Raw genomic sequence first — 24733 nt, 5'->3', positions numbered from 1 at the left:
AGGCTTCAAATAGCCTCGGTAAATATACATAGAATTAATCTTGTTGCTTATCAAAATTCTGCTAAATTCAAGGTAAAATATAAGGTTCTAAAACAAAAGAAAATGGTGCTAAAGCATTGGGAACATTTTGGTTATACAGGCCATTAGTTAAAAAAAAAAATTCTTGTGCAAAACTGCACAGTCATAGTGCAAATTAAGAAAAGTTTCAGGAGTCTTTGAAATGTTTTGCAGTCACACTTATTTTGTAAAAAAAAATGGAAGTTTTAAGTAACTAAAGTTATGTTTTTTTGTCAAACTATTCATGTCTGCCTATTTGCTCAAATTGTTGAGGTTAAATATGCAGTTATGTAAGTAATATATATTTCTAGAAACCAAATTAAGCTAAACAGTATATAAAATAATGCCAATTATAAGTAACATCAATGAGTTGTGTTTCTGTGTCTAACTCTATTTGTGTCTGCCCATTTGCTCAGTGTATGTCTTCATACATCAGGATGATAATATCAAATTAACAAGTGAAAATTCCCAAAAGCTCTATTCAAATTGTTAAAAATTAAATATGCAGTTATATGTGAATAAATATTCTTGGAGCCCAAATTAGACTAAGCAGGATGAAAAAGTCATATAGAAATCTGATTATAGGAACTATTGGGAAAGGCCCTCTTCTTTGCAAGAGCTTTGAAGGCAAGACTAGGTGTGGCAGATTAAACCTATCTACTAGGCCAGGGAAATAAGAATCAGTTTGCCCTGATTTCCCAGTTTAAACCTTTTGTCAGCCATAAGATAAGGGTAGTTAGTGGGTCTGTTGACAAATTTCAGTAAGTAAGGAAAAGTCCATAAAAACTATGGAGAGATCTTTCTGGGATTATAATTAAACAAATTAAGTAATTGTGTAATGTGTTTTGAAACCTGGTAGTCAATGTGCTTTTAAAAAAATTATTCACTTTCATAACTTAAACAAAGAAAAATTTTCAGCTTCCTATAAAGAAAAAAAAACATTCCTTGCATAAACTATAATGGTTTCAATTTTATTTAACTTTGGTGTAATCTCCCTTAGTTTATAAAATACCCATTAGATAAAATAACATGCACAAAATCTTTAGAATAAAAAAAATTGTAAGTTCACATTAATGACATTAAGATAAAGATGAAAAATTGTAGATATGCTCTCTTAAAGTAAATTTCTTTAGTTAGTAATTATAATTTAATAAGTTTGTTTAAATGTAAGGTAACTAGTCAATGTGGTTGTCGTCAACTGTAAAAAGTTTGTAAAACATCTTCCAAACTGAAAATGTTTAAATAGTTCTAGTTCTAGAAGTCATTGTTAACTAAAAACTTGAATTGGTATTGGTTGCAAAAAAATAACCTTGTGGTAATAAAACCTGTCTGAAGGCCACCACAAGGTGCATATTTAAGTAAATGGTAATAAAAAGTTATCTTGATTCTATTGGGAATCTTCTGTTTTCATTTTAATAATGAAAAATAATTTTTTCCCTCTATTACTAAAGTAAAATACCTACTATTATCTTCATGGTAAATTGTATAAGTAAACAGTCATTTGATATATGATGTGTTGCATTAAATTGTTTAAAAAATATATAAAAACAAGGAAAAACTTTAACATTGTCAAACTCTTTTGTGCATTCAAACCAGGCCTTGAATACATTACAAGTTGCCTCTCCTTGTGAGTTATTGGCTAGGCTAGTCACTGACCCCTCAATTAGAAATATTTGCTATATCAGCCTCTGGTTCTGCTCCTGAAGTCAATGGAAACTACGCTGTAGTTCCAAGCTCCTGCAGTAGCCAATGATGACTCAGTACAGCCATGTGTACAATGGATATCGCCTCCAGACTGGCACTGTTCCATGGTGCCAGAGAGCACTATGCACCAGCCTGGTAAAATACTGGAAACTCTCTAGAATCAATGATGCTGTGACTTGCTCACTGTGAAGAACATGCTAAGTGGAGCCATGATACCAGGATACTGTAAGTAAAACTTAAACACAATTGGCATTATGGCCTGCTCCCATGGAGAGATAACATGTAAAGTATTACAAACCTGAAACTTAAACCTATTAATTGCAACTCTGAATCCTTTGCATTAAGTAATACATTAATTAATATTAAAGTGCTGTACTTTTATCCTGTACTAAATATATGCCTAATAATTATAACATCTTTTCTATTTTGGATCAAGTGCAAAAGTATATTAGACATGTTATATCCTAGTAAATTCATTTTCTAAACAGTTAATAAACATGTCTATAAAATAAGGTGGCAGTCTCAGCCAGGTTCAGTCAACTTACTATATTCTACTGTACTCTACTGTGTAGCAAAAATGAGGCTTCCTTGCTAATAGTGAGTCACCTATTGAACAAGTCAAAATTACCAGAAATTGTATAATTAAAACCAAAATGTAAAAAAAAACCTTTATTCTGTAGTTCTGATCACTCCCACAGCTAAAAACTAAGAAAATTTCCAACTTGGTGTACTAATCCTGAATGAAACCAATTGCCCAAAGGGTGCCAGTTCACCAGGAGCATCTGACAGAGCACATGAATACCAATCATTAAACAGCTTTAAATGTGTCTTCAAACAAAGCTAAGTATCTATTGCAATTTCTCTCTAAAAATAAATAACTTAGAAAAAAATATATATATATACTGTTCCCACCAGCTTTTAAAAAGAGTGCCATCTTTATAAGCACCTAACCTTGTCTACCTCTGTAATCCAATGTCCTCTTTTAAAAAAGTGTATTCCAAATTTTTAATTAAGTTTGTTTCTTTCAGAGTGAACATCTTATTAACCATACGAAAACTTCTTTCAACTTCATACAGAAAGCCAGATCCATCTTCCTCCAGTTAAAATAAAATAGAGTTTTACACCTTGTTAGGCAATGACTACAGCTCATGGCCCGCAGGAAGCAGTTACAGAAAAGAGATCATCTCCCTTCAGAACCCCTTTAAGATTAAAGGTATAAACTCTTTAAGGGTAAAACAAAATTAATAGATGGATCTGGAGCCTGACTGAAAATCTACTTGGGCACTGGTGGCCCCAGGATGACTGCAGGGGGCCCCTGCCCCAGAATTCTACTATCCGGAGTGAAAACTTATAAACTTCTGGGAACAGGCTCCTGGATACTACACTGAAAATTGATAAGTAAAGTAATCAATCAAAACAACAAACAGCCATCCACCTCATAGCTCCAACAAAAATTATGCCAAAGCTTAGCAAGTTAAACTTTGGCATAAGGGGGGAAATGATGTGGCCTATGGGTGGGAGGCTGTCTCTTCAGAGATAACCTTAACCTAAACTGTCTCTCCTAACTTGTGGGTGTGAAATGGTAAGAGGCTGCAGTCTTGCCCTTGGTGACCATGGCAACGACTCCAGTCCCAGGAAACAGTTTAACAATGCAAAGTCTATAAACTTTAAATATTCAGGGAAAATGCAAACCAAATGTGCTAAAAGCTTATCTAGAATGTATGAAGTCCATGCTAAAAGCTTATCTAGGATGTGGAAGGTATATGCTAATTCAAGCCTATTGAGAACTGAAACAAAAGGACCATTTGGCCTTTCCTCTCTGTATAAAAGGGACTCAAAAATCTTGTTCCGGGCTCAGATTTGAAACAGAAAGCTCCCAAGTCTGACCAGCCATCAAGAAATCATTTTTCCTTCTCAAAATCATTCCTGAGTCCTGGCCTTTCTATACGCAAATAATTGAACCTCTCTCAAATTCTACATTAGGAGGGAGGTTTCAAAGGGCCAAGGGGTCAGGTCTTAGTGGTGATAGAGAAGGAAAGGACTGTCCTATGGTTCTTTGGACTGGAGATGGATAATCAACTTTAACTCCCCTGGCAGTGGGTTGGAGTTCCTCATGGAAGGAGTGGTTTGGGGCAGAAACCTAGCAGGTCCAAAAAAGTACTCAGTGGGTAGTGGTGAATGGGTCAGGGCAGAGGGGTTACAAAAAGAAGACTGGCTCTGAATGTGAAAAGAAGAGTAGTGGTCTGAGGAGAGGATCACCACTAAAAGTCAACCCATTTTGCTCATTTGGAGGTTGGGTGTGTGGGGAAGGAGTGAAGCTAATAGAGCCCTTGATTTGAAAGGAGGGGGGCTAGCTCAGAGGCTGGTGCTGAAGCCACACCCAAGATCACAACTTAGGTGCCCTCTAGGCCTGAGTCTTCTTCCCTCCTGCCTAGATCCAACACCTACAGACTCTGGAGTCCGGCTCTCAGAGGAATCTTCCCTGCAGTATTCTTGGAAGCTATAAGTGGAAAATTTCCTCACTTTTTCCTAGAAATGGGCAGTCATTTCTTTCCTTCGTCTTGGATATCTCACTTCTTGAAGTTTAGCCTCATCCTGCAGCCATGCAAGACCATGGCACCAACTTTACCTATCAGTGACCTATAGATGTGGTGTGATAACAAGAGTAACTGAGTGTTGAGCCATGACACTTGGGCTACTAGTCAGGCCATTAAGGGGGAAGTAATTTATGCCTGGGCCCTGGAGTCCTGGCTGAAAGGGCTCAGTCCTATTTCCATGACTCCGTGGGAGATGTGAAGGGCAGCCCCACAACCACCATGGAGAATGGAAAAATTGACTTCCCCTCCCAGATGTGCCATGGAACTGGCCATCTGCTGTTCGAGGAAACTTCCCAGGCAGTAGAGAACCTCTTCATTCAGGTCTAGGGCTGGAATAAGAGTGAAGTCTCTGCTTACACAGTGTGAGCTGGGGTCTCAGAGCTCAAATATTGGGGGGCCACGGTCAGCCATGAGAAACCCCATCAGTCCTCAGTCCTCAAAGTCATTTCGTCCAATAACACTTCCTGCTCATACCATACATAACTCGTGGCCAAAGGCTGCTTTTCATTCTTACCTCATGAAACCTCTCTGAAGGACTTTTTTGCTGTTGACCAGCTTTGACATCTGTATTATCCAGCCAAAGGGGTGCTGATAGAACCAGAAATCAGTTGGCTTTTATAAATGGTATTTATTTGGAGTAGAAGCTTACAGAAACCAGGTCATAAAGTGTAAGTTATTTCCCTCACCAAAGTCTGTTGCCACTGTTGGAGCAAGATGGTTGCTGATGTCTGCCAGGGTCCAGTCTTCCCCTTCCTCTTAAGATTCTGTCATCCCGGCTTCTTCCAATATCAGCTGTAGGCTGGGGTAAGTGTCTCTCTCCCAGGGCTTGTTTCTTTCCAGGCTCAGCTGTATGTAGACTACCAGGCAAATAGCTTGTTTATCTTCCCAGGCTCCAGGATCAAAACTCCAACTTCTGCTCTGTTGTGTGAATATCCTACAGATGTGGCCCAATCAAAGCCTTAATCATAATTTAATCAAGTAAAAGTGAAACCTCTGAATCCATATAATCTAATATGCTCAGAGGGACAGACCAGTTCACAAACATAATCTAATATCTATTTTTGGAATTCATAAACAATATCAAACTGCTACAACATCTTTCCCCAATGTCCTCATCTATGGAGTCTTCATTCCTACCTCTAGTTAGTTCACTCTGTGAAGATGGATTGGGTGTCATTTGGTTCCCATGGTAGCATTCGGGAAAACTTGATAATAGAATGGGTTCCAAATCTCCATCCCTAACCCAAATTTAACTGACTCCTAGGGAGGTCCAGGAGTCAAGTGAATTGTAGTGGATCTCTGAAGTTCAGAGGTCCCGTCTCTCCCAGCTGTCCACCTTAGTGCATTGAAACCTGGTCTGGGAGCTAGAGTGGTGAATCCAGTGAAGGCAGGAGGAGAGACAGGTCCTTTCAGTTTCCCACAGTTAATTTGCACTCTGGACTCCGGGGTACTACAAAATTTAGGGGCCAGGCAGATGAGGAGAACCCAGCATAGGAGGCTGAGAGGAAACTTTTGGGAATTATGGGTGTGTTTGCCACCTTGGCTGATCATGTCTTTACAGGTGTATACTGTGGGAAACTGAACTTAATCTGACCTTATTAAGTGTCTTGGTTTTCTAAGGCTGCTGTAACAAAGCCCCACACACAAAGAGGCTTAGACCCACAGAAATTCATTGTCTCACTGTTCTGGAGGCTGGAAGTCTGATATCAAGGTGCTAACAGGGCCATGCTCCCTCTGAAACCTGAAGGCGAGACTCCTCCCTTGCCTTTCCTAGCTTCTGGGAGTGTGCCGGCCATCTTGGTCTTCCTTGCCTTGCAGCTGCAGCACTTCAGTCTCTGTATCTTCTTATGCTGTTCTTCCCTGTGTCCACCCTAATCCAGTTTGGCCTCATCTTAACTAGTAGCATCTTCAAGGACTCTATTTCAAGTAAGATCTCATTCACAAGCTGGGAGTTAGAACTTGAACATGTCTTTTTGGGGGACACAATTCAACCCAAAACACCCAGGGATACTGAGGAATATGACTAAGCATATGTATTTTCAATAGGTGCACAGTCAGGGGCAATGGTAGCAGGTACTGTTAGAGAATCCTAAGAAACAACACATCAGAGTAAGCTTACTGTGATTATAATAACTGCTGACTATTTACCAAAAGCCAGATGATGGATAGCAACTGTAGTTTTGATTCCAAATGAACAGAGCTTGAAATTCGCAAAAGCATTGTATTCACTTGTGGCTAGCTGCAATCTGAAATTTTGCTCAATAATAAACTTAGCTTATTCTATATTTATGAATTGACATGTCCTTTGGTTCTCTAGTTCTTGTTTTCCTAAAATACATATGTCAAATTTTATCAAATTGTGAACTTTAAGTGTGTGCAATAATGCCAAATTATAACTCCATAAACCTAAAAAAAACTTTTTACAAATCTAAAAAATGAAAAAGAGTACCATCTAAAGAAAAAACCACACAAAACATACTTACCCTATGACCCAACAATTTCTTAGTTATTAGATCAAGAGAAATGAAAATACAGATCCTCAAAAGACTTGTACAAGAATGGTCAAGGCAACTTCATAATAGTCAAACACTGGAAGCAACCCAACCTCTATTAACATCTGAATGGAAAAAAATTGTGGTACTGTACATTCATACATGGAATATGATTTGTCAATAAAATGGAACAAATCACTGGAACATATAATAGCACTATGACGCTCAAGAAAGAAGCCAGACACAAAAGATTGCACACTATAATTCCATTTTTATGATGTTCTGGTGCAGTCAAAACAAAATGTTGATGATAAAAGTCAGCACAAAGGTTGCTTTAGAGAGAAGGTGTTATTGAATGGAAATGGATATGAGAGAACTGTGTGCAGTGATGAAAATGTTCTACACTTGATTGGGATGTTGGCTCTCCCAATGTGTATATTTATCAAAATTCATCAGGGAAATGGATATGTCTCAAGGGATTGGGCTCCTGTCTACCAAATGGAAGGTTCAGGGTTTGATTCCCAGGGCCTCCTGGTGAAGGCAAGCTGGACTCTGCAGTGAGCTGGCTCACATGGAGTGCTGGCCCATGTGGAGTGTGGCCCACACAGCAAGCTGGCCTGAGTGGAGAGCTGGCCCACGTGGAGTGCTGACCCACTCAGGAGTACTGGCCCACACACCAAGCTGGCCCAAGGGGAGAACTGGTGCAGCAAGATGATGCAACAGAAAGAGACACAGAGGAGAGAAAACAGACTGGGGAACTGAGGTGGCACGAGAGATTGAGCACCTCTCTCTCACTCTGGGGGATCCCGGGCTTGGTTCTCAGTGCTGCCTAGTGAGAAGACAAGCAGACACAGAAGAACACACAGAGAAAGGACACAGAGAACAGACAATGGGGGGTGGGAGGGGAATAAATAAATAAATCTTAAAAAAAACCCTCATCAAGCTATATACTTAAAACTCATCCATTATGTAGAAATATACAAAATTCATTCATTATATGCAAGTCCATTATAATAAATGCACATATATGTATATATAAATATGTATTCATTATACATAAACTATACCTTAATATAAATGAGGCAGGATCCAGGGGATACATATAGCATGGATTACATTCATAAAAAAAAGTAAAAAAATAGGTATATTTGAACTATAATTTTTAGGGATTCATAGATAAGTGGTAAAAATATAAAGAAAACATGGAAATGGTTAATGTAAAAATTCAGAATGTGGTTATTTTATTTTTAGGGGTTATAGAGATGTTCTGATCAGAAAGACACATAAAAAGGATGTCTGGGGAGGCTGCTGTCTTCAATGTTCATTATTTTGTCTTTGCTGTGTTTACACTACTTTTTCTTTTTTGCCTTCTGACCATTTGATATGGCTATATTCTTCTGTATGTCTGTTATATATCACAATAAACAAAAATTTGACAAGATAGAAGTTTGGTGCTGACACTCATCATTTGTTGAAAATTTCTATTGCTCCTCTTTTCCAGAGAACAATATACATGAATGAGAGAATAATTTTTTAATGTTCAAGAAATACTGTCAGGTGGGGCAAGATGGCATCTGAGTGAGTGCACCTCATAATCTCTCCTGCAAAGAAGTGGCTGAGTAGGGTTGGAGTCTTGCCGGAACAGGCTGTTTGGCAGGAGGTGTATGGATGTCGATTTGGAGAGACTGTGACAGAAGTAATGCTTGCTAAAGATAGAATTGTGGGTTTCTAGCACAGAGGACAGAAGTTGTGGGGAGGCGGGACCCCTTCACCTAGGGCTGCTGGCTGTAGCATTCCCCAAAAACTGCTGGTTGTGCAGTGCCATTCCCAAGCCCTGTGTTCCCCAGATGTGTGGTCCCCAGGTCTGTGTCCCCTAAGTCCCCATAGCCCATGTTCCAAAGACCCACAAATCTTGAGTCCACAATATGACAGTCTTCCCTTTCCCAAATCCAGTGCTCCCTGAGGTCCAGGATTACCCTAGTCCTCTGGTTTTGGACTGACTCTGTGAGTGAGAGGGATTCGGTGGGAGGTGCAGAGGGGCCAAACTAATGCGGGTTCAATTTTCTGGTCCCAGCCCCCCCCTTTTTTTTTTAGCTTGGAGGAGCATACCAGCAGGCTTGGGGAGAGCCTGGGAAGAAAGGAGAGGTGAATCTGCTAAGAAAGCCCAATTTAACTAAACACGCTGGGATAGGAAACTTGGTTTGGGAGAAGGTGGAGCCAGAAAATTAACTAACCCTCCTGTAGCACACCTAAGGGAGAGGGACTGTAGGATGTGCTTTCCAAGCTTCCAATAACATATTTGGGGTTCCTGATGAGGTGTGGGTGCTCTCTCTCTGGAAATTAAGAGTCAGTGTTTTCTGTGCAGAGGTGGTTCAACAAGAATCTACTTGAATCTCCTACTGGATCTCTCAGGCAGCTTTTCTGCTGCCCTGGGAGAGAGGGAACTGAGGAAGGGAGAAAGGGGGAACATCAGATTCCTAAGCATTTTATTTAACTGCAAAGAGGATTCCTTGCTTGAAACGTTGTCTGGTCTTTTTTGTTGGTGTGTCATCTTGTTTTTCCTTCCTCTTTATCCCCCCAAGGCCCTTTTTTCTTTCTTTCTTTCTTTCTCTTCTTTTTTATATTAGGTATTGCAGGGAGTGCTTCACATTTGTTGTGTTTCCTCATCCTCCATTTCCTCTTTTCTGTGTTCATTGATTTTGGTCACCAACACTATCCCCCTTCCTTTACATCTTTCTATCCTCCAACATTTATTGTTTCTCTTACATTCCACTTCTCTTTGTTTGGCCCCCAATTTTTCTAACTTTTTATTTCTAATACCTTTGTTCTGTTTTCTGTCTTTTATTCATTCTTTATATTATTGTCTTTCTTTTCTCTTTCCCTCTCTCCTGAACACACTGGCATTTTAATTCATACTATATTCCTCCCCATATTCAGTTTACTGTCTCATTATAGGTACTATACTTTTCTTACTGTTGTAACTCTACACAGCTTACATGAGTCTAATATCCATTCTCTTAGATCTCACATGGTTCCTCTGTGAACATTTACTATCAATACAACTATTATACATTTTCTTTTCTTACTACTTTTGCTTTCTCTTGTCCTAATGTTTTCCTTCAAGTAACTTAGACAACAGCAAGGAAATAGAATAAGAAGAACAAAGTGACAAAGAGAAGACTTAACACACATGCAAAAAGAACAACTAATTAAACCCCAAGACTAGACAAAGAAACTAAGGAACTGATTAAACCCATCAAAATAAAATGATGACCAGACAGCAACAAAAAACTACACACCAAAACAATAATCAGGAAAATATGGCCCAATGCAATGAACAAACTAAAAACCAGGAAGAGGAGCAGAACATTGAAAAGTAATTAATGCTCTCAAAATATATGTTAGGGACCAATTTGATGAAGTGAAGGAAGAGATTAAGAATATGAAGAAAACACTTGGAGAGAATACAGAAGAAATTGCAATCATACACAAAAAAGATAATGGATATGATGGTGATGAACAGCACAGTTCAAGAAATCAAAAATACACTTTCAACAAACAACAGCAGATTTGAAAAGGCAGAGGAAAGAATTAGTGAAGGGGAAGACAGTACATCTGAAATCAAACAGTTAGTAGAACTGATTGATAAGAAGATAGAAAAAATCCAGCAGGGACTTAGCGACCTGAATGATAATGCAAAATGCACAAACATATGCATTATAGGTGTCTCAGAAGGAGAAGAGAAGGGAAAGGGGACAGAAGGGGTGTTGGAGGAAATAATGGCTGAAAACTTCCCAAGCTTATTAAGGGAGATGCATGCACATGTCCAGGAAGCACAATGCACCCCAAACAGCATAAATCCCAAAAGGCCTACCCCAAGACATATACTTGCCAAATTATCCAATGCTCCAGACAAAGAGAAAATACTAAAAGCCACAAGAGAAAAAAGAACCATCACTTACAAAGGAGGCTCCATAAGATTAAGTGCTGATTTCTCATCTGAAACCATGGAGGCAAGAAGGCAGTGGTATGACATAATCAAGGTACTAAAAGAAAAAAGTTTCCAACCAAGAATACTCTATCCTGCTAAGCTGGCATTCAGAAATGATGGAGAGTTCAAAATACTCACAGATAAACAGAAACTAAGAAGAGTATGCCAACAAGAATCCTGCCCTTCAAGAAATACTAAAGGGAGTTCTGCAGGAAGAAAGAAAGAAAAAAAAAATCAGAGAGACAGAGGTGGAGGAGAGTGTAAGAGCAACTAAAAAGACAAAAAGAGAAAAAAATATGAAAAACACAAATTCAAAGAAAATATAGCTAATATAAATAATTCCTTTAATCAATGGATTAAACTCACCTGTCAAGAGACTCAGACTGGAAGATTGGATAAGAAATATGTCCCATCTCTATGTTGTCTACAAGAAACACGTCTTAGACCCAGAGATTCAAGGACGTTGAAGGTGAATGGCTGGAAAACAATCTTACAAGCAAACAATAACCAAAAAGGGCAGGAGTAGCTATATTAATATCAGACAAAATAGACTTTAAATGCAAAACAATTGTGAGAGACAAAGATGAACACTACATATTAGTGAAAGGATAATCTTTCAAGAAGAAAGAACAACCATAAATATTTATGCTACTAACAAGGGCGCCTCCAAATACATGAGGTAAACACTGGAAAAATTAAGTGAAGGAATAGATGCCTCTACAATTATAGTGAGGGCTTTAATACAACAGTATTAACTTTGGACAGAACATCTCAAAAGATAATAAAGAAACAAGGACTTTGAACAATACATTAGAGGAGCTGGACCTAATAGACATATACAGAACATTACACCGAAATACATCAGAATATACATTCTTCTCAAGTGCACATGGATCATTCTCCAAGATGGACCACATGCTAGGCCACAGAAAAAGTCTCAATGAATTCAGAAAGATAGAAATCATACAAAATAATTGATTTGACCACAGTGGAATGAAGCTGAAAATCTACAAGGGCCAGAGACACAGATTTGGCAACAAGATTTTGGCAACAACACCCTCTTAGAGAAACAGTGGGTCAAGGAGGAAATCTCAAAAGAAATCAATAACTACCTTGAAACTAATGAAAATGATAACACAACATATCCAAACTTATGGGATCCAACAAAAGCAGTAGTGAGAGGGAAATTTAAAGCCATAAATTCATATAGCAAAAAAGAAGAAAGAGCTAAAATTGTAGAACTAAATGCACACTTGGAGGAATTAGTTAAAAAATAACAAACTAACCCAAAAGGAAGAAGAAAGAAAGAAATAACAAAGGTCAGAGCAGAACTAAATGAAATAGAAAATAAGAAAGCAATTGAAAAAATAAACAAAATGAAGAGCTGGTTCTTTGAGAAGATCAATAAAACCGACAAACCCTTAGCTAGACTAATAAAGAAAAAAAGAGAGAAGATGCAAATACACAAAATAAGAAATGAGAAAGGAGATATCACCACTGACCCCACAGAAATAAATACTATCATAAGGGGATCTTTGGAAAACTGTATTCCAACAAGAAGGACAATTTAGAGGAAACGGAAAATTTCCTAGAACACATAAGCAGCCTACTTTGATGAAAGAAGAAATTGATGATCTCAACAAACCAATCACAAGTAAAGAGATAGAATCAGTCATTAAAACCTCTCAACTAAGAAGAACCCTGGGCCAGATGTCTTCACAGCTGAGTTCTACCAAACATTATGGAAAGAACAAACACCAATCTTGCTTAAATTCTTACAAAAAATAGAAACAGAGAGAACATTGCCTAACTCATTCTCTGAAGCCAACATTACCGTAGTACCAAAGCCAAACAAAGACACTACAAGAAAGGAAAATTATAGACTAATTTCTCTAATGAACCTAGATGGAAAAATCCTCAACAAAATACTTGCTAATCATATTCAACAACACATTATATGAATTATACACCATGACCAATTGGGATTCATTGCTGGTATGCAAGGATGGTTCAACATAAGAATATCAATTAATGTAATATACCATATAAACAGATTGAAGGAAAAAAATCACATGATTATATCTATAGATGCAGAAAAAGCATTTGACAAAATACAGCACCCTTTCTTGATAAAAACACTGCAAAAGATTGGAATAGAAGGAAACTTTCTGAACATGATAAAGGGTATATATGAAAAAATCACAGCTAACATCATTTACAATGGTCAAATCCTATAATCTTTCCCTCTACAATCAGGAACAAGGCAAGAATGCCCACTATCACCCCTTCTATTTAACATTGTGTTAGAAGCACTTGCTCAAGCACTGAGGCAAGAATGAGACATAAAAGGCATCCAAATTGGAAAGGAAGAAGTCAAAATTTCACTATTTGCAGATGACATGATCCTATACATAGAAAACCCTGAGAAGTCTACAACAAAGCTTCTAGAACTCATAAATGAGTTCGGTAAAGTTGCAGGTTATAAGATCAATGCACAAAAACCAGCAGCATTTCTGTACACCAATAATGAGCAATCTGAGGAGGTAATCAAGAAACAAATACCATTTACAATAGTCAATAAAAAAATCAAATACCTAGGAATAAATTTAAAGATGTAAAAGACTTATACACGTAATACTACAAAACACTGTTCAAGGAAATAGAAGAACCTATATAAATGGAAGAACATTCCCTGTTCATGGATAGGAAGACTAAATATTATTAAGATGTCTATCTTACCAAAACTGAATTCAATGTAATTCCAATAAAAATCAACACAGCACTCTTCAATGAACTAGAAAAACTAACTATGAAATTTATTTGGAAAGGAAAGAGGCCCCAAATAGCCAAAGACATATTGAAAAAGAAAAACAAAATTGGAGGAATCACACTACCTGACTTCAAAACATACTACAGGGAAGCAGACTTTGCCCAGTGGTTAGAGCGTCCATCTACCACATGGGAGGTCCACGGTTCAAACCCCGGGCCTCCTTGACCCATGTAGAACTGGCCCACGTGCAGTGCTGATGTGCACAAGGAGTGCTGGGCCACGCAGGGGTGTCCCTACGTAGGAGAGCCCCACACGTAAGGAGTGCGCCCCATAAGGAGAGCCACCCAGCAAGAAAGAAAGTTCAGCCTCTCCAGGAATGGTGCGGCACACACGGAGAGCTGACACAACAAGATGACACAACAAAAAGAAGCACAGATTCCTGTGCCGCTGACAACAACAGAAGCGGACAAAGAAGAACACACAGCAAATAGACACAGAGAACAGACAACTGGGACAGGGGGGAAGAGGAGAGAAATAAATAAATCTTTAAAAAAACATACTACAAAGCTGCAGTGGTGAAAATGACATAGTATTGGCACTATGGATAGACACACTGACCAATGGAACTGAATTGAGAGCTATGATATAGATCCTCATATATACAGTCATATGATATTTGACAAGGCCACCAAACCCACTAAACTGGGAGAGAATGGCCCCTTCAACAAATGGTGCCTGGAGAACTGGATATCCATATGTAAGAGAATGAAGGAGGATTACCAACTCATACATTATACAAAAATCAACTCAAGATGGATCAAAGACCTAAATATAAGAGCCAAGACCACAAAGGTCTTGGAAAGCAATGTAGGGATGCATCTACAGGACTGTGTAATAAGAAATGGCCTCATGAAATTCATACCAAAAGCACGAGCAGCAAAAGAACAAATAGATAAATGGAACTTCCTCAAAATTAAAGCCTTCTGCACCTCAAAGGGGTTTGTAAAGAAAGTGAAAAGAAAGCCTACACAATGGGAGAAAATATTTGGTAACCATATACTGATAGGAGACTTATATCCTGCATATATAAAGAACTTTTATATCTCAAAAATAAAAAGACAAACAACCCAGTTAAAAAATGGGAAAAGATTTGAACAGATGCTTCTCCAAAGAAGAAATACAAATGGCTAAAAAGCACATGAAAAAATGCTCAAAATCACTAGGTATTAGGGAAATGCAAATCAAAACTACAATGAGATACCATCTTACTCCCACAAGACTGGCAGCTATCAAAATATCAGAAGACTGCAATTGCTGGGAGGATGTGGAGGAATGGGAACACTCATCCACTGCTGGTGGGAATGCAGAGGGATCCAGCCATTCTGGAGGACATTTTGGCAGTTTCTCAAATACTAGCTATAGATTTGGCATATGACCCAGCAAATTCCACTGCTGGGTATATACGCAGGGGAAGTGAAAATAAGGACACAAACCAATATATGCACACCAATATTCATAGCAGCACTATTTACTATTGCTAACAGTTGGAATCGACCCAAATGCCCATCAACAGATGAATGGATAAGTAAAATGTGGTATGTACAAACAATGGAATACTACTCAGGTATAAGAACAAATACAGTACAAACACATGTGATAACATGGATAAATCTTGAGAACCTTATGTTGAGTGAAGCAACCCAGGCATTGAAGGACAAATGCTACATGACCTTTCTGATATGAAATAAGTAAACCAAGCTGTATCAGAGAGCTAGAGACTGGATGATAGGCTTAAAGGAAGTTGGGGGGTGGAGGAAGTCTGTGAGCTGACACCTACATGGGTGAAATCTATGATAAGCTGGAGGTAAGTATTTATACAGGGAAAGGATAAAATGGAGGCATGGGGATACCTTTGGGTGGGGCTTTGCAGGCTTGAAGGGGACTAGGGATGGGAGGGTGGGTCAGATGGCCCAAGAAATTGGGGAAGTGTGGGGTGAACATTTGAACATAGGAGAATGTCAGGTATGTGGTTGAAAGTATAATGTTGAGAAAACTCTTTAGAAAATATAGTAAGGATGGTAACCTGTTTAAGATGCTTAAGGGGGAGGGCATGTGACACAGGGCAGGCTTCTAGGGAATGTGTGAGTGCTCATTTTGTCATAGTGGGTTAATATCATTGGGTGGAGATCCATAAAATGAGAGTGAAGGTATCCTGGGGAGGCCTGATGTTCTCAAACAGAGGCAATTGTATCTCTCAAGGGAATTGGTGGCTCCCAATGGGTTAGGGCAGTCAAGTATGTCAAGTACTCAACATTGTTGCAAGCATCTCTGAATATGGTCCTTCAAGTAATGAAGACTGATTGTAACTGTGGGCCCTGAGGCAAGGTGGAAAGAGGTATTGAATAGATGGAATCAGTGTAACTGTGGGGCAATGGAAGTTTCCACAAGATCATGCAATGGTGTATATAGGACATGTTAAATCACACCAAAAATGTATAATAGTCTATAGGCTAAAATGTAAACCACAATGTAAAACATAAGGTAACTAAAAATTTAGAAAATTGTATAGTCTAAAATATAAACCATAATGTAAACCCAAATGGAACCATGTTTGAAAGCTATTGTTTCAATATCTGTACATCAGGTGCAGCAAATATAATATAAACATGTAAAAAGATCATTGATTAAAAAAAAGATCATTGCTGGGGAAGGGACAAAGTGTTTTATGTTGGATATGTGGGACTACCACATATTGTATATGTGAATTACTGTGATATAAAACTTTTGTGAAGACAAACTTAATAATTAGAAAAAAAAGAAAGGATGTGGACACTGAGGAAGAAATGGAAGGAATTGCCTTGCCACTGTACACACAGGGCAACACCTATAGCAGTGATGGAAGGCAAAACATCAAAAACAATGCCTTTTCATTTTTTGATACCCAATTTATTTTTACTCTTTTTAATTTTTCTAAATTAGTATTTATTCTACATCTAACCTTTAAACCCATCACTATATTCCATTTTATTATTAATGGAACCTGGCAATATATTAGGCTTCATTTTTGAAGAAGTTTTGGACCACAGAGAGGTTCAACTATGGCAGGGGAGGAACACTGGTGTGGGGTGTTATTGATAGGGGGCACATGGTTGGAAGGGAGCTCTCCAGGACACGTACAGGGTGCATAAAAATTTTTGGATATTTTCACAGTGATTACAGTTAAAAACGACAACTGAGGAAGTGCTGAGTTCCTAGCCAGGGGAGCTCTGTCACATTCCCCAATGGAACAGCAACAATCCCCCAAGTGCAATGGCAAAGACTAATAAAGAATGATGGTCCAACAATGAGCCCCTGATACTGTTGACTATGCTTATGAGCCTGTGCACCTGAAATACGAACTAGGCCTAGAGCTGCAACATGCCTAAGAGTTACCTCCTGAGTGCCTGTATGTTGCTCAAATGTGGCCACTCTCTAAGCCAAACTCAGCATGTAAATGCATTACATTTCCCCCAGCGTGGGACATGACTCTCAGTGATGAGCCTCCCTGGCACCAAGGGAATACTACCAAGAACTAGCTGATGATGTAACTAGAAAAAGACCTTGAATGAAAGGGTCAACTCAGACCAGCAGAATATCTCAGCCTACATATAATATCAGGTGTCAAAAACTGATTTTTGACCTTGAATAAAAGGGGGAAATGGAAAGGACATATTAGTTTATATGGCTATGATTCTCCAAAAAAGAGTCAGGAGGTCATCAGAGGGGTTGCACTTATGCACACCTCAGCAGGGTGCCAGAGACAGCCAAAGTAGATAGAAGCCCAGATACTGGTTCTCCTGAGGGCTACAGAGACCCACAGGTTCTATGGTCATGGCAGATGGCCCCGGAGTCAGTGCCATGTCAGTTGGCACTTCTTTGGAGTTTGTGTTCCTGAGTGTGATGGAGTTGGACTCAGATGTAACCTTTGTACACATGTCTCTTCTGTTACTTTTACTGGACCTGTGGTTGCTGCTGGAGTTGGTGTATACTGAGGAGACCTGACTCTCTGGACTGTCCATGTGACTCCCAGGCCCTGAACTCAGCAGACTTGCAACTCTTACCTTCTGGTTTATTGGACTTACCCCAGCCAGCTAACAGGGAGGTATAGAGGGTCCACCACCACACCAGGGAGCCAAGAATGCCTAAAACTGCAAGCAGGAGAAAGGCATCCACCATCCATGTGGAATCTAAACCCCCTCATTACATAGAGCTGGAGTGGACATAACCATCCCTGGTCCACAGGAGGGAGGAAGAGAGTATAGTTTAGAGTGGTCTTACTAATATTCTACTATAGAACTATTGTGATCAGTAATGGAAGAAATTGTAGCATTGATGTGGAGAAAGTGGCCATGGTAGCTGCTGAGGGTAGGGAGAGGGAAAAAGAGATATGATGTGGGGGGATTTTCAGGACTTGGAGTTGTCTTGGGTGGTACTGCAGGAACAGATGTTGGACATTGTATGTCCTGCCATGGCCCACTGGATGGACTGGGGGAGAGTGTAAACTACAATGTAAACCATTATCCATGTGGTGCAGCAGTGCTCCAAATTGTATTCACCAAATATAATGAATGTCCCATGATGATGAAAGTTTGTTGATGTGGGAGGAATGGGGTGAGGAGGGTGGGGGGTACACGTGGACCTCATATTTTTTGAATGTACCATTTAAAAAAATAAAGAGAAAATTTACAATAAAAAATAAGAAAACAAAGACTGTAACATGGCCTTAATACTTTTATATTGTTAAATGTTTGATCATATTTTAATGAGTTGGGTTACAATATATGATAAAAATTATTTGCACCCATATTTTTTTACCTTTTTTAATGTTCACACTAAATAAGTTAAATTATATATGTGCTTTGTATTACATCCCACTTAATAAAGCTGCCCTTGACAAAAAAAAAAAAAAGATATACTGTTTGCCAGAAAAATAAAAAGACTTATTTGTATGATATATTTCACTGAATCAATAGCAAAGCTTTATATTCAATACAGGATAACCCAGACAAGCTTCATAGAGATATAGACTGGGAGAAACCATTTGCTTCTTTTAAAGCACACAAGGTATTAATAACTAGATGTACAAGAAACTCCCACAAATAAGAAAAAGAAAAAGAAGCTGATTTAAAAATAAGCAAAGGATATGGAGTATGGAAACATGAATGGAAAAACAAGTCCATATTTAGATGCATGACTTCACTGGTAGGTGAAAAATATTAAAAAATAAACAGAAAGTGAGTAGATATTACATTCCACCCATTGGGAAAATCAAGAAGGCAAATAATAATGAATGTGGCAAAACCAGGAGGAAACAGGAACCCTCATTTTCTAATGGTCAGACCATAGACTGTTGTCGCATTTTGGAGCTGGCAATATTTTATTTCATGAACTATTTGCTTTGTGATAAATCATTAAGCTGCACACTTGATTATTTGTATCTTCTGCTTGATACACACTTCACAATAAGAAAGTTTAAAAGCTAATATTTAGTGAAAGTAGCCAGAAAAAAATTATGGTATGATTCCATTTACATAAAGTTCAAAATTAGTAAAATCTAAACTTTGGAATTCAGGAACACATATTTTGTTGGCAAAGTATATTATTGTGGGGAACAGATGTAGCTCAGTGGTTGAGTGCCTGCTTCCCATGTACAAGGTTCCAGGTTCAATCCCCGGTGATTCCTATAAAACAAAGTATATTATTTTGTAGATAAATAATATATATGAGATTAATATATTTATAGGGAGATTAGAGTAGTTGATAAGGAAGACCCCCAGGTTCCTCTGTGTAAACCCTGTGAACAGACAGTTCACAGAGACATTATAGTTAATAAATAAATAAATGGGAATATTGTTTTTAATCACAGCTACACAAATTAAAGCATAACATTATTTCTCTAATACTGAATAGACAAAGTTAAAAAGTAAATTATATCAGGCACTCTCATTCATTATTGGGAGATTTAAATGAACTTGCCACTTTTGGAAAATGTGTTGACTTCAAATGGAATTGGAGGAATCTTCCCCTCTCCCTACTTATTGCACCAATTAGAAATGCATTTAACTGTAAGGGTGACTTTTGAGGACTTTGACATAAGATTTTGTTTCTTCAAGTAAGAAATCTCTGGAGATGGGCTGATGCTGACTTTGTTTTTTAAAAAATTTTTTGTCTTTATTTATTTTTTAATGTTACATTAAAAAAATATGAGGTCCCCATATACCCCTCACCCCACTCCTCCCCCCATAACAACAACCTCCTCCATCATCATGAGACATTCATTGAATTTGGTGAATACATCTCTGAGCACCACTGCACCTCATGGTCAATGGTCCACATCATAGCCCACACTCTCCCACAGTTCACCCAATGGGCCATGGGAGAAAATATAATGTCTGGTAACTGTCCCTGCAGCACCACTCAGGACAACTCCAAGACCCGAAACCGTCCCCACATCACATCTCTTCCTCCCACTCCCTACTCCCAGCAGTCACCATGGCCACTTTCTCCATACCAATGCCACATTTTCTTCGATTACTAATCACAATAGTTCATGAATAGAATATCAGTAAGTCCACTCTAATCCATACTCTATTCCTCCATCCTGTGGACCTTAGAATGGTTGTGTTCACTCCACATCTATATCAAGAGGGGGCTTAGATTCCATATAGATGCTGGATGCAATATTCCTGCTTTCAGTTGTAGACACTCTTGGCTCCCTGGTGTGATGGTTGACATTCTTCACCTCCTCGTTAGCTGAGTAGGGTAAGTCCAATAAACCAGAGTGTAGGAGTTGCAAGTTTGTTGAGGTTCAGGGCCTGGCTATCACATAGTCAGTCCAGAGATTCAGGTCCCCTGGGTATACATTAAACCCCAGCACCAACTACAGTTCTGGTAAAAGTAACAGGAGAGACTTGTGGACAAAGATCACATCTGAGTCCAGCTTCATCACACAGAAACACAAACTCCAAAGTAGGGCCAACTGACATGGCACTGAACTCCATCTGCCATGACCATAGAACCTGTGGGTCTCTATAGCCCTCAGAAGAACCAATACCTGGGGTTGTATCTACTTTATCTGTCTCTGGGACTCTGCTGAGGTGTGCATAAGGGCAACCCCTCCGATAACCTCCCAGCTCTTTTTGGAGACTCATAGTCATATAAACTTCATATTCAGTGGTTTGACAAGCTGTAGGGCATTCCCGAAGTTAAAGAAGGAGGCGGGAGGACAGGCCCAGAGGGAGCCCAGCCCCCTCCCCATCGCCCCCTCCCAAGCGGGCCTGGCGTTCTGACTCAGCTGCTCTTCCCGCCTGAGTCTTAGGCTCAATTCCTTCTTCAGCACGTCGGACAGCGCCATCCCGGATGGGCTCGCAAGGACCAGAATGTATCCTGGCAGGAAGGAGCGCCTCCTGATGGGAGACTAGGGAGAGGCTTGGGGAGTCTGTGTGGAAATCCCTCCCATTCAGGACCTGCCCTTCTCAGGCTCCCCTTGCCTCCCCGCCCCCCAATCCCAGGAGAAGGGACTTTTCACAAACCTTTGGCTCCTTGCCTCTTAGGGCAGAATGAACCCTTCAGGAATCCCTCCTAGTAAACCCCACCCCCTCACCTCCTCCACACTGGGGAACTCTCCACCATGCTGACAGCTCCCTCTTGCTCTCTCGCCTTGTCGCCGGCTCTTTCCCTCTCTTTCTCCATCTGTCTCTGGCTGGTACCCAGCTCTGCCAGAGAACATGACTCGTGGTCCTTTTTTGTCCCAAGCTCTGTGCTAAATCCTGAAAGCTTAAAAATACAGCCAAAAAAAAAAAAAAAAAAAGTAAAGAAAAAATAAACATACACACGCGCACATATCCCTCAGCACCTATTGAATAAATGAAAGCATGAAATCACAGAAGGCTGACTGCAGCATTATCTTTGGAAGTGATGGGAGACATTCAAAGTGTTAAAGCATAAAGGAATATCACATAGATTGGGAAAAAAGTTTTGTGGCCTCAGAGGGTGGCAGCTGTCAGAGACCAAGCAGGCTATCAACTAATGAGAAGGAGGTTGGGAAAGGAGAGGGAAATTAGATGGTCGCTCCACAGATGAGAGGCGTTGTGGAGAATGGATTAACTTTGAAGCCACCTCCCTCAGCAGTCAAACAGCTTTCCCCAGTCTGAGCCTAAAGTCTAGGCTGTAGGCTCAGTCCCAGACTCTGCCCCACGGTCTCTCCTCACAGATGAGTTCTGGAGGCTTCCCGAAGCCTTCTGTGTGCCCAGGCTTGAGCTGGATCCAAAACAGACTGGATTCAGTCCCAGGAGGGGTATTTCTGTTAGAGGGGGCGATCCAAAATGGTAAATTTCAGACCAGAAAGGTGTCCTCAGCTCTTGTCACTCAACAGTTGCACCCGTTTCCCATCCAGGACAGGCTAGTCAGATGGCATAGGGGAGTCTCCTATGACCTTGGGATATTTTGAATTGTGCAACCCATCAAAGGCATGTTCTTAATTGTGATCTGCATTGTGGATGTGAACTCATTATAAATGGTCAGAGGAGACAACACAGAAGGAAGCAAGAAGCAAGAAGCCAAAGAGCAGGCACAAATAGACAGCCCCGTGTGGCAGGAGGCAGCGATGTAAGCCATGGAGCACCAGGGACTGTCAAGCCAGCATCCAAATGCCATGGACCCTTGTCTCCACCTACGTTTGCTCCTTACCTCCTGGACAATCACAACAGCATTCTCTCTGGCCTCTTGGCATCCAGTCTCTCCCTTCCAGTCCTTCTCTACACTGACACCTGTGTATGACCCTCCCCCTTTTCTGCTCAAGAACCTTCCATGGCTCCCCATTGCCCTTAGATCAAGCTGAAACCCACCAGCAAGTCTGTCTCCCCCAACCCTATGTGACTTGCCGGAAGGTTCAATCTGCCATTTTTATGAATGAATGCACACATGCCTGAAAGGAGTGAGGGGTGCTTCTGTTGCCTTCCCTGAGCCCTCTCTCTTCCGGATGCCCCTGACACCCACACAGGCCACCTGAGTCCCATCCCTGGCAGGCTGTCCACCACAAAGGTCTGGAGCCTGTGACTCCCAGGGGCCAATTGGTACTGCCTCCACAGTCCAGGCAATTGTGCATGAGACCAGGGGACAGGACTTGGGGGTCTTTTGTCCTTCCTTAGAGCAAGACCCCTTTCTTTCTCAGAGCCACGGGTTCATCTGCGATGTGCAGCAACAGGATCGGGTGATAGACTCCATTGCAGCTCGATGCTTCCTGGGTCTCAGGTTCCTCTTCCAGCTTCCTGCACTGTGTTCTGAGCGCCAGCTTCCTGTCTGGGCTTCCTCTGCCCTCCCATATCTGCAGCTTTCCTTTCTGAGAGACCTCAGAAGGCGGCACAAACGAGAGGTGCTGTCGATGCTGCTGCCCCTGCTGTGGGGAGGTGAGGGGACTAAGGGGAGGGGGCCAGGGGGCAGAGGGTGTTAAGGGGGAGCGGGGGCGAACAGGGAGCAGGGACCCGCCCAGGGCAGGCCAGGAGTTGGCGCCGAGTCTCCCCAGTGTTCCTGGTGGTGGCTCCAGGCTTCCGGCTGGAGGTGGAGGAAGCTGGAACTGGCAGGAGTGCCTGCGCATTCTTGTGCCAGGTAAATTTTTCTACCCCTGAGTCTCCTATGGGACTCTCTACATGTTCTGGTTCTGGAAAGGGGCAGCTACAGACAATGATCCTCCAGTGGCCACAAACAAACTAGGACAAAAGCTGCAGCTTCCACCTCCTCGGAGACCCCAGGACCAACAACTGTTCGCTGAGCATCCCAGATGCAGCAGGGGCAACAGTGGGACCTACTTCCTTCTCAAAGAGAACTCCTTTCTTGGAAACACTCATATGAAGATAAGATGCTCTCTCTGACGGCAACAGGTAGGGCGCTGGCCACCAGAAGTAGAAAAAAGAGTTCATTTCCTCCTGGGAGTGGGGTGGGGAAGGCCATAGACCTGGGCAGCTGCTGACAACATGCTAAGGAACCCTGACCGCCCCAGCCCTGACGCACATGCCCAACGTCCACTGGGGATCCTGGGGATCGACTGCCTCAGCACCCTGACCTGCTCTGTGCCCTGGGCCTGTGAGCAGGGGACGCCCCCCACCTTCTCCTGGACTCCAGCTGCCCTCACCGCACTGGGACCCAGGACCCGCCTCTCCTCTGTGCTCACCCTCACCCCACGGCCCCAGGACCACGGCGCCAGCCTCACTTGCCAGGTGGCCTTCCCTGGAACTGGGGTGACCATGTAGAGGACCAACCAGTTCCATGTCTGTGAGTACTGGGCCAGGACGCTGGGTCCCTGTGGGCAGAGGGAGCAGAGGGTCAGGGCCTGGACACTGGGCGCTGGTCTTGGGATCTGGGCTGGAGGATGAGGGGTCACCTGCCCCCGCCCTGCTCCCCTCGCTGGCCCTGGGGTGGGGGCGCTGTCTCCCAGCCCTCCCACTGATGCGGGTCTGCCCGGCTCTGCCCAGACGCCCTCCAGAACCTGACCTTGGCCGTCGTCCAGGGAAACGGCACAGGTAGGACAGGCCTCCCCTCTGGGGGCTCGGGGTGGGGGCTCTGCCGGCTCAGGCCCCTCGTCGGGGAGCCCAGGGTCCCTCCACCGGCAGACCCCATGGCGCTGGGACCCTGCCCCTCGAGCCTCCCCCGTGGATCCCCCCTCGGCTCAGGAGGACAGGGCAGCGCTGGCTCCCGCGGCCCCTCGTCACCTGCCTCGGGACCCCTCGGCCTCCTCTGTGACCCCTCCCCACACAGCGTTTACTCAGGAGCTTTTGGAGACCTGGATGCTCCCAGGGTCACACTCAGATGCTCTGCGGAGTCTCCCTCCAGCCCCGCCCCAGGAGCCCCGAGGTCCCCGGGTCCCCTGAGGCCCCGCCAGGGGGGCGCCTGCTCGGCCCCGCCACGCACGGGCTCCAGCTCCGCTCGGGCCGAGGCGGCACGTTCCCGCCGGCACAGAGGCCGCCCCGAGTCCCCGTGACCTGCCCGCGCGGGTCTGTGGGGTCCTGCCTGAGGAGGGGTCAGGTCCTTGCAGTGAGGGCGGCGGCCAAGCTGGGCCCAGCGAGCTGCGCACGTGTCCACCAGCAGG

This window comes from Dasypus novemcinctus, chromosome 18 (assembly GCF_030445035.2).
Source record: "Dasypus novemcinctus isolate mDasNov1 chromosome 18, mDasNov1.1.hap2, whole genome shotgun sequence".
Taxonomy (NCBI): Eukaryota; Metazoa; Chordata; class Mammalia; order Cingulata; family Dasypodidae; genus Dasypus; species Dasypus novemcinctus.
This window is presented reverse-complemented; position numbering follows the sequence as displayed.